The sequence below is a fragment of the Pan paniscus genome, chromosome 14 (assembly GCF_029289425.2).
Source record: "Pan paniscus chromosome 14, NHGRI_mPanPan1-v2.0_pri, whole genome shotgun sequence".
NCBI lineage: Eukaryota > Metazoa > Chordata > Mammalia > Primates > Hominidae > Pan > Pan paniscus.
In genome coordinates this window covers 55,205,993-55,220,208 of record NC_073263.2, presented here as the reverse complement: position 1 = coordinate 55,220,208, position 14,216 = coordinate 55,205,993, and the positions used below count along the sequence as shown (strand labels likewise).

The 14,216-nt window shown below is 36.4% G+C and overlaps 1 long non-coding RNA gene across 1 annotated transcript in view; it reads right to left on the bottom strand.

Moving 5' to 3' along the window:
- Window positions 1-3,059: 3,059 nt before the first annotated feature.
- LOC130540745 (uncharacterized) overlaps window positions 3,060-14,216 on the bottom strand; it is a 63,510-nt gene continuing 52,353 nt past the window's right edge. The window contains exons 5-6 of the long non-coding RNA XR_008954736.2: window positions 8,654-8,716; window positions 3,060-5,729 (exon numbers count right to left, since the gene is read on the bottom strand). This is a non-coding gene — a long non-coding RNA (uncharacterized LOC130540745). The remainder of the gene's footprint in view (window positions 5,730-8,653; window positions 8,717-14,216) is intronic.

Here is a 14,216-nt window from a genome sequence, read left to right as displayed (position 1 = left end):
AAAGAGAAGTCATATTCCTAAAATCATCTATTCTGCCCACTGATTTGTAACTTGGCAAAGAAACATAGGCCATGCAAATTAGATCACTAGCAGAGCTGAGAAATTCAACATATGGGAAGCTACAAACTATAAGCAACTTTCTCTTCTGAAGTATAAACTCCACTATTTTCATTCCATTCATTTCAGAGTAACATATTTCCAGTTGATTTAGTCTACGTGAATACTAAAAATTGGCTTAGAGCCACAATACAGGCAATTTTCAGTGATGTTATGTAGGGAAAGCATTTAGATGATTTTCATATATTTACCTTTATTTTTGCTTTTTTATATGTTGTGTTTACCTCAAAAATTATAATATGATTTCTTCAAGGCTAGATACTGTTGCTAAAATTAATGTTATCTAATTTAGAGTGTATTACATACAGCAAAAGATGAATATAATAGATTAAAGATGGTTAAAATACTTTGATACTTCTTCCATTGAGAAGTGGAATCTAATATTCCTTTTTTGCCCCCTTGAATCTGGGCTTGAATTTGTGACTTACTTAATTCACGACATAAGTGATGTTCTGGGACTTGGGAAAGTAACTCATAAGAAATACCATTCAACCCAGCAATTACAATACTGGGTATATACCCAAAGGAATATAAATCATTTTGTTTTAAAGACACATGCATGCGTATGTCCATTGTGGCACAATTCACAATAACAAAGACATGGAATCAATCTAAATGCCCATCAATGATAGACTAGCTAAAGAAAATGTGGTACATGTGCACCATGGAATACTATGCAGCCATAAGAAAGAATGAGATCATGTCCTTTGCAGGGATATGGATGAAGCTGGAGGCCATTGTCCTTAGCAGAGTAACACAGGAACAGAAAACCAAATACCATGTGTTCTCACTTATAAGTGGTAGCTAAGTGATAAGAACACATGGACACATAAAGGGGAACAACACACACTGGGGTCTATCAGAAGGTGGAGGATGGGAGGAGGGAGAGAATCAGGAAAAATAACTAATGGATATTAAGATTAGTACCTGGGTGATGAATTAATCTGTAAAAAAAAAAAAAACCCATTACACAAGTTTACCTATGTAATAAACCTGAACCTGTACTTCTGAACTTAAAATAAAAGTTAAAAAAAGAAGCCTTGCAGCTTCTGCCTATGTCTCTTAAAACACCATCTCTGGGAACTCTGAACTTCAAGGTTAGAAGTTAGACTTAATCTGAAATTAATATGAGGATGGCCATTTGTAAGATCAACAGTTGACCATTCCAGCTAAGACCAGCCTTAAAACTATTTCTGCTAGGGTGTCAGATATGTGAGTGAAGCCACACTGGACTCTGCAGAAGGGTCTACACACCAGAGGAATACGATTAAGGAACCCTGGTTGGTGCCACATGGAATAATAAAATCTGCCACTTGACCCCTGACCAAATTACTAAACCACAAAATCTCTATGTATAATGAAATAGTTGATGTTCCAAGGCTCTGAATTTTGGAGTGGCTGGGTTGTACAGCAATAGATAAACTAAGATGAAAAAACAATGTGTGAATATTTTTTGAGACGGCAAAATGTTCTACTGACCAGCTAGAAATCTACATATCTGTTCCTTTTTTGCTATTGTATATAAAGGTAAATTTTATCTTTCTAATAATTTCCCACTTTTTTCCCTTTTCAGTACTGTAGCTATCATTGACATTCTATAGTCTTTTTAAAAGTCATATTCAGATAAAGTTAGCAATATTTTTTCTTGAACAAATGAAAGTGTTTTGAAAGCACACAAAGGTACCCTACTTATATCTTTGAAAGTCTTATCAAATACTAGAATTACATATCATATTATAAATTTGTTTAAAGAATTTATGGAAATGAATCTTTTTATAGTTGTATAGCAGGCTCAGTTTTGTTGAGACCACACATTATTATAAATTATCAGAAACATAAAAATGTGCTATAATTTACAATTGAAATCAAGGAAAGAAAAGTTTGAAATCATTAAACAATTATCAATCGAATAAAAACAAAATGTCTAACTGCAAGCTGGCAGCCTCTACTTAAGGAAATGGAAATGCTTGAGGAGTACTTTAGTTACCCCATAGCGTCTAACACATCATATGTATTTGCTGAATTAATGAATTAGAGGATAAAGGATTTCTAGACACAAGGGAAAATACTTTTAATGAACCATAATAAAAAAATTTTAAGAGGCATGGGGATTACATTTGGTATCAAGAGAGTTGGAAAATAAGAGAATATACACAGAAAACAAACACAAGCAGAAGAAATTTAACATACTCTATTGCCTTGCCAATAGATAAACAGCTCTTCCCAGGGAAGAGATGTAGATACTATCTGAAGAAGCAGCATCCTATATACCATGTAATAAAAAATAAGATGAGCATAGGCACAAAGGCACGAGAAATTCTTTTGAGATCCTGATAGAATAAAATTGCAGTGGTGCATGTAGATATGTCTGTAAGGCAGCCAGGGAGCAATAGAAACAACACAAAACTTGAAGTCAAACAGATTCACATTCAAATCCTAGTCTTACCACTTGCTATATGCATGACTTTCACCAAGTTATTTAACTTTTCTGATATTCCATTCTACTAATTTTATATCTCCAAATGAAGATAACATCTCTTTTATTAACTAATTACCTAGTATCTGCCTGAGATAATATTAGATAGGTACCCAAGAAGTGTTAGTTCCTTTCTTTTTCTTTTAAAGGGTATGGAAACCACTTCTAACCATATATCATGTTAATGTAAATGCAAACTTTGTTTTTTTGTTTGTTTGTTTACAGTGGAGAGGTTAAATTGAAAATTGTATCTAACTTTTTAACTGACACCCAATTATCTTTTTATGTTTATTCATGTATAAAAAAAGAAAAATAACAGCCCATCTCTGGTATACATTCCTGTCTTAAGGGTTTAGTGGGAGTACGTTTTATCTCTGTTTTCAATAAAAGACTATGACTTTGGGAAATAATAGAAAATAGGCTAAGTAATTATATCAATCAATCTATCTTTCAAATGAATAAAATATTCCAGGAAAACAGATTTATTAAACAATAGAAATAAGAAAGAAGATTTTGAGATAGTGGAATATATAGATACAGTGTAAATTAAGACATAACTGAGATCAACAGATATGATTTAGAAAGAAGGATAATTGAAGTATTGCTCAGTAATTCTTAGGCTGAAAACAATGAAATGCAAATAATATTTATGGCTTTAGATATCTCAGTACCATTGAGTAGAAACAATTGTAGCTAATATTGATTGAACATCTACAAATATGCAGTTACTACTTAAATGTTGTACTCGCTGTTTTTAAATTATCTGATTCTAAAAGCAACAATAGAAAGGAATACTATTGTTATCTCAGTTTTCCATATGAGCAAGCTATATTACTCAGAGTAACAGTGAAATGTTGTAAAACTAATGAAAGGTTTAGATACAAACGAACTTGAAAATTTAACATGAGAAAGTAAAAACGTCCTATGCATGTTATCTGTTTTTCATGAAATAGAATATTATACAAATATGTGCCAGTAGATAATTCAAAACAATCAGATTACAAGGTACCAGTGGAAAAGAAAGCTGTTTTCTGATCAAGCCTATGCTTCAAGTTTTTAATGAACTTATTCGATTGCCCATCCCATTTCAACAATTATACTTTTAAGTACTGTTGGAGTCACACACCAATTATAGACTGCTAGATGCTGGCTATGGTAATTACTAATGTATTCCACCAACCCCGTAGTTGACATTCATGAGTTGTCTGTTTAGAATCAAACTCCCCCAACTTCATCCAGAGCGCTCAGGTTTTCCTTTGCAAAATTACCCACCAACTATTCTCAGTTGTGTAACAGTTAGGTAAGAGTAACCAAATATTTGTCATAGATTAGTTTAGCAACTGATACATGACACAATTCTAGATAACTTGAATGAAGCAGCTATTTGCTGGCAGATTCTGAGAAAGGTAACAATCTGGAAGTATAGTTATTGTTGGTGCTACCATGAAGGAGATAACTTGAGAATCTAGATCACAGAGTAACCAACACAACTGCAAAGAAGTGCAGGAGGAGTATACAAAACGTTGCAACTCTCTTGAATTTTGCAAATCTCTAGATCATGCCTGAAATCAGATTTAACTGTATTTTTCTGTTATGTGAGTCATTAAAGTCACTTTTAAATTTAAGCTAGACTTCATAAGATACAATCACATAGAAGAGGATTTCTTAATGCCAGCACTATTTACATTGGCTCAGGTCAATCTTTGTTGTGGGGATGGGTGCTGTCCTGTGCATTATAGGATGTTTAGCAGAATCCCTAGCCTTTGCCCTCTACATGCTTGTAGATGCCTCCAGTGACTACAATTAAAACTGCTTCCAGACATTGCCAAGTGTTTCCTGTAGTACAACATCACTCTCTATTGAGAACCACTACCACAGAGTGCTAATAGACATCACGTGTGCCTTCTCACCAAACATTCTCTCTTTAACTACAATGATTTTCATTCACGGATCCACATATTCTTTGTTTGATGCCTAAACTAAGCCACATGACTTTACTCTTTGACCATAGATTTGTTAGGAGACTGATAAAGTGATGAAATTTGGGCTGATAAATTTTATGAAAAGTTTGTGTTTACATCTAGAGAAACAACAGTTCCTTTATCTTCTGAAAATGGGTAATTCAATTAGATTTGTGGGATTATGCATTCCAGGGAATCACAGGCAACCACCTTATGACAATGTTGAAAAGACAGCCCTTAGACCAAAGTTTACACAAATCAGAACTGGAAGACAAGCAAATAATATATTCTTAGCAATTCTATTATACAGTTGAATCAAACCAACTCTGAAGCCTTCCAGTTTCACGAGTGAATATATCCCCTTAATTGATAAGCTTGTTTGAATTATGTTATCTGTTACTTACAATATACGCATACTATCTATCTGATTCAAAGAATTTTCTTTGACCTGTAATATGGAAAACCTTCCAGGCAAATGAACAGAGATTAACCTCTGATGTCTGACAGAAGTTTCTGTAAAGATGGTAATGTTCTATATCTCTGTTACCCAACATGGTACTCATAGCCACATGTGACTACTGAGCACTTGAAAGTTGGTTAGGGTTACCGAGTTTAAATTTAAATTAATTCTCTCAAGGGGAAACTAGGTAGGAGAATAGGGAACTGGGGTGAGCAGGGATTAAAGCATGAGCAGGAGAACAGCAGGTGCAGCCAGTTCGCAGAAGCAAGAGAACAGCAGGTGAAGCCAGTTCGCATAAGCAAAAGAACAGCAGGTGCAGCCAGGTCGTATAGGCAGGAGAGCAGCAAGTGCAGCAAATAGGCCTCGTCCTCGCTCCCAAGATAACAAGCCACTTCAGCCTCTGATTGACTGCGGGCCGGGTCTCCACTTCAGCCTCTGATTGGTCACAGGTCAGTCCTTCATGGGGTGTGGCCAATTGGAGGCCTCGGGGTGGGGGGGCGGGGGGGGCAGGCGGGAACCGAAGGGTGTTGCCGGGTTCTTTATAGCTTAATAAAAACCCTGATTAAGGAGGCTTTTGAGCCGCTTGCTCGAACTCACTCCTGCTCTGTGAATTGTGTTCGGTGGATCTGTGCTTTCTTACTCCGTTCTTCTGTTGCTTTGTCTTTCATTGATTTTTTTTATTGTTACTTTGTGCGTTTTGTTCTTTCTTCAAATTCTAGAACAAATTAGAAAAGATAACCATGCAGTTGGAGCTTTGGTTGGCAGCAATTCTCAGCATCTAGAGATGGTTAGTGGAGATGGGGCTCTTAGCAAAATCAACAAGTAACAACATGAAACCTGATATTGAATTGTGAGGTGGATGAGGCAAAGAAACAGCGAAATTAGGCAACTATCAACATTCCAGAGAGGATCAAAGCTGGCAAGTTGCTCTGAAAGCCAACTAAAGTAGATATGAAATTTTAATTTGGACAAATCCATAGCACAGCCTACTCAGTCTTATATTTGGCAGCAAGAGCCGTGAGCATACGGCTGGAAGATCTTACTTAGGTCAGGGGCTTACCACAGGCCCAGTCAACTATGGCCAGGGTGAGGAATCACATAAATACATGTTCATAACAGCATTTGTCTGCATGTCCTCAGTGGGCGTTCAAGGCACTAATACTATTTTTTTTTTAATTTGTATTTCTCCTCAGCTACACAAGATGTGTGGTGTTACCCTAGCTTTACTAGTGAATAAACTCAGCAACAAAACTCTTAAGTGTCCTTGCTACTGCATCAAGGCAGCCTTTATAGACTACAGATAAGTTTCTAGGAATTATTTCACAACCTCAAAACTCCTCCGCTTTCTCTCTTCCCCTCCTTTGTCTCTTCAGGAAACAATTCTAGAAATGCTTAGCTCAATCTCAAAATGCCATGCTTACTACATTAACTGTGGCCCTCTGTGGGGCAAGTTCCCTGAGAGAAATGCAGCTTGTATCTGTGCAGGTACCCAAGAGCCAAATCACTCTTTTTTTCCAAAATCTGAAGTACTTTCCTGAAATTAAAATGCCAGCTGCCCCTGAAATCCACAAGCAACACCTTGCCTGTGTGTCCTTAGAGTGAAAGTTTGGTTATGTACTTGAATTGCAAAATAGCAAAAAAACTGTGGAATAGAGGCTTTCTTATCTTTCCAAAGTCAAAACTGCTTCAAAAGCTCAAACCAAAGGGATCAGTGGGTGGGTGCTGCTTGGTGTGTTTTCAGCTATCTGCAAGAGCCTCAGTATCATGGCGTTTTACCTGCAAATCTGAACAGTAAACCCAACGGGAAGAAAACCAGGTGGGGGGAATTACCAACAGGTGCACCATGGTATAAACGATAAAACTCAATGCTTTTAGAAAAGAGTTGCAAAACCAAAGAGGTGTCAGAATCCTGTAAGCTCCATATACCAGGCCCTGCAGTGCTTTTCCCTGGTACTTTTCTGCCCCTGGCATAACTCACATAAAATCTGAAAAGTCAAAAATCTGCAGTTTTTAAAACAAACTGCTAACTGAATGAGTGGCAGTATTTGTGGGCTCATATTAAGCGTTCCTCCTTCTTCGGACAAAGAGGAGGAGTTAAAGCAAACTTGAAATGAGGCTTGCCACAAACTGGATTTATAATCTACCATGCCTTTGGTGCCTTACTAAATGGGTGCTACAATAAACTTCAACAAAATGGCCAAAAGAAATATTAATATTGCTGCTGAGAAAAGTATTTTACTTTGCCCACCATTGTTTGAACATTTGGAGAGATCATGAGCAAATATTTAGGTTAGGGAGACATCTGCCAAGGTAAAGGTTTTCCAGTGAAAAGGGCATTTGAAACTTCTGTCTGGAATGTAATACTTTGCCAAATGAAAGCATCAAAAGGGAGAATAAAACATATAAAAAGATATATAATTGGTTTGGGGAGGATGAGGAGTAAAACTAAAGGAGAGGAAAATAAGTGTTTAAGCATGCAGATGTAAATAAAATTTTTAAAAATCAGGCCTTTGTAACATTATTCATCTTACCAAATATAAGTATATAAAATGAATGAATTTAATAGGGAGAGACAAGAGGATATATGAGCTGCCCAGAGAGGTAAATTCCAAGTTTCAGCTAAGTTCTTTCCAGACTATTCTCTTTGGAAGTATTTTCTGCCAAAAGTATGCTTCTAGGCTCACCTCAGGTGATGCACTAACATTCTGAAAGCTTTTACCTAAACCAATAAGTGAAATTCCCTGATTAGCTACAAGCCCTGTAGACTTGGTAACTTTGCCCATTAATTAACAAACGGACAAGTGAAAGGAAAGAAGACAGAGCAGAGAAGTGTAGGGCAGGAAGTCTTGCCATTTCTATTAAGCCCTAGGATAACAACAACAACAATGAAAATGATGTATATTTGCTCTTTTCTTGGCAATTTGTTAAAATAGCTAGGATTTGGTTTTAAATAACATAAACTAGCTGATAAGTGATCTCTGTATGTATGAACTTCCTTGTGTGTGTGTAAATGCACACATGAGCACATATGTAGTTTCACATATATATCCTCAGAATAACAAGTATAAATATGATGCATTTGTAAGTTCTGTTTAAGGAAATTTTATGCGTACTTCACTTCAGAAATTGTGATGCTGGGACTTTTAAAACATTGCAAATATATTTCCAAATAAAAATCAGGTACACATGTGTTACGACAAAGAGGCACTATGACTTTCCCTTCCTCTCAGAAATTAAAGTGGTGACTGCATTTTAAAGATACAGAGGGTATGTGGCAATAAAATGTTTATTAACTCAACTAGAAATATCAGACACAGGTAATTTTTCCTTTATAAACAACTGATCTATTTGGATAGGAAAATGTCACATTGAAACACAAAAGCACCTGGAGTGGGGATAGAGAGAAGATTGGTTGCAGGAATTCCAGATGAATTTCAAAGTAACAAATCAGCCCCTGACAAGAACAGCACTGAAGAGTTTGATAACATAAATATGTAGAGGTTATGCTCCAGCCTGGAGAAGCTGTAGAAACCAACACTATCTAAATCTAATGTGATTTCAATATAAACCATATATTTGCCTTCTGTATATCTCTATGGAATTACGGAATTTAAAACGGCAAATTCCATCTACACTAACCTGATCATTTTTTCCCCAGACACTTGCAAATGATACTTCTTCAGAATTGTTAAACTCACTTCCCTAGGGATAAGAAATTAAAATATGCTTACTTCTGATTCTAATATAAATATCAAAATTTACATAATCTTTAAGGAATGATATCTAGGTAAATATTCAGTGAATATATGCAAATTTAAGAATAATTCATTATATATTTGTTTATTAAAATTGGACTCAAATCAAGATATGTATAATAGTAGCATGAAAAATAACATTTTTTTGATAGAGCATTTTCAATCTATTAATGAATAATCTCCAAGGTGGATTACTCTATAAACTCATGTTAATTATGTAGGTGACTTAGGAGATTTCACAGAATTGTGAAAGGATATCAGTTTTTAAGATGTTTCCTATTAGAAGACCAAGCTATATGATAAACATGTGAAACTTACTATAAAGACAAAGTTGTTAAAGAATAAACCTAAATGGGCTGGGGTAATGACAAGATACTTCATGAAAGTAATAGAATTTGAGCATACCTGAAAACATAGGAGTTCTATATCAAGTACTTAAGTGTTTCAATGGTAGGATATCAAAAATATTGAATACAGAGAGATAATGAACTTCTGAGCATTAATCTTTAAGATACAAATCTAGAAATCACAATAAGATTAAATGATTCTCACTAAACCAAAATGTGTTTGAATTCATCAATATATCTAAAGGTTTCATTTTATTTAGCAGGGGCATATATTTCTAAGGAATTGTGTAACAATATCAGAGGAAAAGGGCTGTTCCCATACCTTTTGCTTCCCGGGGAGAGAAGCGAAGGTGTTCAGAGGCTATTAAACCCATGATACATTCAACCTACCTTAGTCCAATTCCCTCATCTCTATGTAGATTTGCAGCTTCATGTTTCTTTCCTTCCAAGAGAATGGGATGAATACTAAAAATCAGTTTATTACAGAAGTTATGTTGCCTCTGAAGACAGTTATCTGTACTCATAACCTGGCTCTACCACTTACTACCTGTGTGACTTGTATAAGTTACTTTTACCTCCTTGTGACTGTTTCCAGTTCTGTAAAATGGGCCTAATACTAATGGCTACCTCATAGAATTTTTGGGGAGAATTAAGCAGATACAACACAATTAGAGAAATGCCAGGCATTTAGATAGTGCTCAAAACTATAAATTACTATAATAAGCAATTTACATGGCCCCTGTGACAGTGGTTCCCATAAAAAAATGAGATTCTTTTATAGCATATGTAGCTTCAAGCCACACACATGGCAGAGAATGACTGCCCTGAAATGCTACATTTTAGCATATGTGACTGAGTTCCTACTGCCAATAAATGGGAATTTTGTTGCCATTTCTGTGCCATATATATTTCATTAATAAGATTTTATTTCCTGAAGACTTCATCCTTGGGCTTGAGTAAAATTTATACATCAAGACCATTATATGAGGACATATTCTGTCAGACTTCCTCTAAACCAACATTTTGCAAAGTTGCAGTTCCATGAAATACTAGTTTTATGACATGGACAAAAACAAAAGATTCCCTTGTCCAAAAAGTTTGGGAAATGCTACATATTACTCCTCTAAACTTTCACAGAAATTCAATTTCTATTCCTAGCCACTAGAATAGGACTAGCTCTTCATTTATTCCTTTCTGCAAGGATGCCACTTCAAAAACTGGACTTACTGCTGGGTCTGGTGGCATCTTTAGTCTCAGCTACTCCTGAGGCTGAGGCAAGAGGATAGCTTGAGCCCAGGAGTTCCCGAGCAACATAAAGGGATCCTGTTTCTAAAAAATTAAACAAATAGAAGTACAAACTAGACATGTTACTTTATGGTTTATTTCCTTCTAAGTATAGTCAGTGATGAATTATAAAATGAATTGGCTGCTGGGTGCGGTGGCTCACGCCTGTAATCCCAGCACTTTGGGAGGCCAAGGTGGGCGGATCACGAGGTCAGGAAATCGAAGCCATCCTGGTTAACACGGTGAAACACCGTCTCTACTGAAAATACAAAAAATTAGCTGGGCGTGGTGGTGGGCACCTGTAGTCCCAGCTACTCGGGAGGCTGAGGCAGAAGAATGGCATGAACCCGGGAGGTGGAGCTTACAGTGAGCCGAGATCGCACGACTGCACTCCAGCCAGGGTGACAGAGCAAGACTCCGTCTCAAAAAAAAAAAAAAAAAAAAAAAAAAGTGGCCGGGTGTGGTGGTTCACATCTGTAATTCCAGCGCTTGGAAGGCTCAGTCAGGAGAATCGCTTGAGCCTTGGAGGTCAAGGCTGCAGTGAGCCATGATCATACCACTGCACTCCAGCCTGGATGACAATGTGAGACCCTGTCTCAACAACAACAACAAAAAAGAATAATAATTTAAAAAAATCAAAGTTTGGGAAAATCAATGTGTTTTCTTCTTTATGATACCTTAATTCAGGACTTTCATAATTGTTGCTGTTGACTATTGCCTTCTAAGTAGTTTGTTTCTATTTTAACCTTTCATCTAATTCATGTTCCACACTATAGTAAGTCACCTCTCAGTTTAAAATTGCCTATTTAAGAAATGATAAATAATTTGCAACTTACATGTTATGGGCTGAATGTGTCACCCCTAAATTCATATGTTGAAATCTTAAACCCTAGTGTTTCTATACTTGGGGATAGAGCCACTAAGGAAATAATTAAGGTTAAATGAGGTAATAAAGGCAGGACCCTGATTCTACAGGATCAGTGTCTTTAAAAGAGGCAACAGAGTGCTCATTCTCTCTGTTCCCCTTCTCCCACCCAAACCCTGCACAGAAGCACCAAGGAAATGTCATATGAGGCCACAATAAGAAGGCAGCTGTCTGCAAGTCAGGAAGAGAGCCCTCACCAGAAATAAAATCCCCCGGCATCTTAGCCTCCAGACTGTGAGAAAATGTTTCTCTTTAAGTCATCCAACCTATGGGATTTTGCTATTGCAGCATGACCTGGCTAATATATATGCCAATGAAGATTGATTTTGTTTGTGGATGCCTAATACAGAGTAAGATCTCACTTAACATCATTAATTGGTTCTGTGAAATTGTGACTTTAAGCAAAACAGCATATAATGGAATCAGTTTTTTTTTCTTATTCCCATTGTAACCAAACAGTGAACTAAACAATTATTCAAGGACCTGCAGTATACTGTTTCACTTAAAGTTTCAGTTTCCAAGAACCTATTGATGGCATTAAGTAAGGACTTACTGTACTGCATTATAAAAGCCTATTAGGACATAGTGCAATGAACTATGAGCAAAATTTGGGAATGGTCATGTGTGTATCATGTGGCTGGCTTAGGGCTTCCAGTATATATTTAAAATTCCTTAGTATAGTTATTCATGGCCTGGCCCTTCATGGCTTGACCCCAACATACTGTGGACTGAGGAACAGCCCAAAGGAAACAGTCTCAAAGAGTGGATCAGTTTCTTTATTTAAAAAAAAAAAAATTATTCCAAGCCTAGAGGTACTGACTACTGGCTGGCAGCCTTCTAGAGTTTTCCCCAATGTCTTTCAACCTGAGCCTTCTCTCCTTTCAAATTTCTGAATGCCCCTCCCCTATCTTCCTCTTTCTCACTTTCAGCTGATGACCTTGCTGCGTGTATGCCATCCTGCAGCTATAGCCGTTTTCTCACCTGACCAAATTGTGACAAAATCCATATTCCTAAACAAAACCTGTCCTACAGAAAATTCAAAACTACTCTACTTCAACAGACAGAATTTATTTCTTTTAGTGAATCAGTTACATAGGTGTTGGAGGGACTGAGGAGCCAAAAGTAAATACACAGGTAAAGATGATAGGAGGCAACGTCTCTAGAGTTGAAGAACAAAAGAAAGAGGTTGAGGTTATTAGAACCTGGAAGAAAAGCCTTGGGAAGCTGAAAACTGGCTCACTGAGGAGGGGACACTTCCCAGCTGTTTAGCTCCAAGAAAAGTTTCTACCTCTGAGGGTTGCAGTGGGGCTGGTTCTCAGGGTATGGCAAGAAGCTAGAAATGGGAACCAGGGGATGCTGGAATGACATTGAAGGAAGTAACAAGCAAACACAAAGAAGAAAATTTCTTATTTCTTCTTTTCTACTTCTAGGCTCCCTCTGAAGCCTTCACCTTGTAGAAACTGGCAGGAAACCAGCAGGCAGATGAGAAGTATAGTTTGCTGTGTGCTTATCCTCCATCACAGAGCAGAACAGAGAAGAATAGGTTTGAAATTGAGAGACAAAATATTTATAACTAGAATATTCTGCTACCTTCTTTCTCTCTTGCACTTTAAGTTTCCTTCCCCTATGATATATTTCCATCAGCATTCAAACATTTTCCTGAATCTTCCATGAAACCCTCACTGGACATCACATTCCTCTCTATAGCTACTGTCCTACATCAAAATTCTCAAAAGAGATATTTAGAAAGTCTATTTTCACTCAAGTAACTACCATGATTAACCACTTACAATATTAAACTACTTCCATTTGGCCTTTACCCCCATTTGTTAGCATAATTACATAAATATTAAATCATACCAGTTTTTGCAATATGAAGGATCCTGCTTTAGGCTCATCTTACTCAACCTTAGAGTGCATTCAACCCAGGTAGCTACTCTGTCCTGGAAATATTCTCCTTTGTGGATTTCCATGAATTTCGGTTCTCTTAACTGGCCACTCTTTCAGGCTCTGATATTTGCAGCTCTTATTCCACTCTTCTTCTAAATGTTAATGTGTCACAGGTTTCAATGCTGGTTCATGACATTTCTGTAGCTTCACTGACTCTGTAAAGAATCTAATGTAGATGTAAGTTTTGAATAGCATGTATTTATATGCTGATAAAGTCCAAATTTACATATCCAAATACTTTTTCGTTTTTAAACTTCAGGTATCCAATATTCAGATATTCCTCTTCATTGTTATAAAAGCATCTCAAACATAATATGGCCAACATGATACTGTTGATTATTTTTTTAAAACCTCTTTCTACTTTAGTCTCCTCCAAGTCAGGACCTAGAATTGATTCCTACCTTTTGCTTACATTAAAATCTAAGAAATAATCCTTGATAATTCTATGTCTTTCTCATCCACATCTAATTCATCAGCATCTTTTTACTTCCAAATATACCTGAAATTCATGCACTTTTTGCTATATTCACTTTTAGCATTAATGATCCAAGCCACCATCACCATATAGACTACTGTTACAGCTTCTACACTAGTTATCCTGCTTCTAAGTTTTCTCATTCTAATTCAATTTCTCCATAGTTGCCAGAATGATCTTAAAAAAAAAAATCAAATCTTTTGACTTCTCTTTGGAAATGATTTATTTCCTTACTGCACTTAGGATAAGTTCCAAATAATATACTATGATCTAAAGAGCCCTACCTATTTATCTCACATCACCTTGCACAAATCTCCCATATACAAATCGCTATATCCAACAACACTGATTTTTTTTGTTTCTTAAATTTTTGAGCATTTATTTGCTACAATTAGGCTAAGCAGACTCCAGATCCTCCTGAGTATAGAGTCTAATAGAACATGCAAAAATTATATATATATGTATA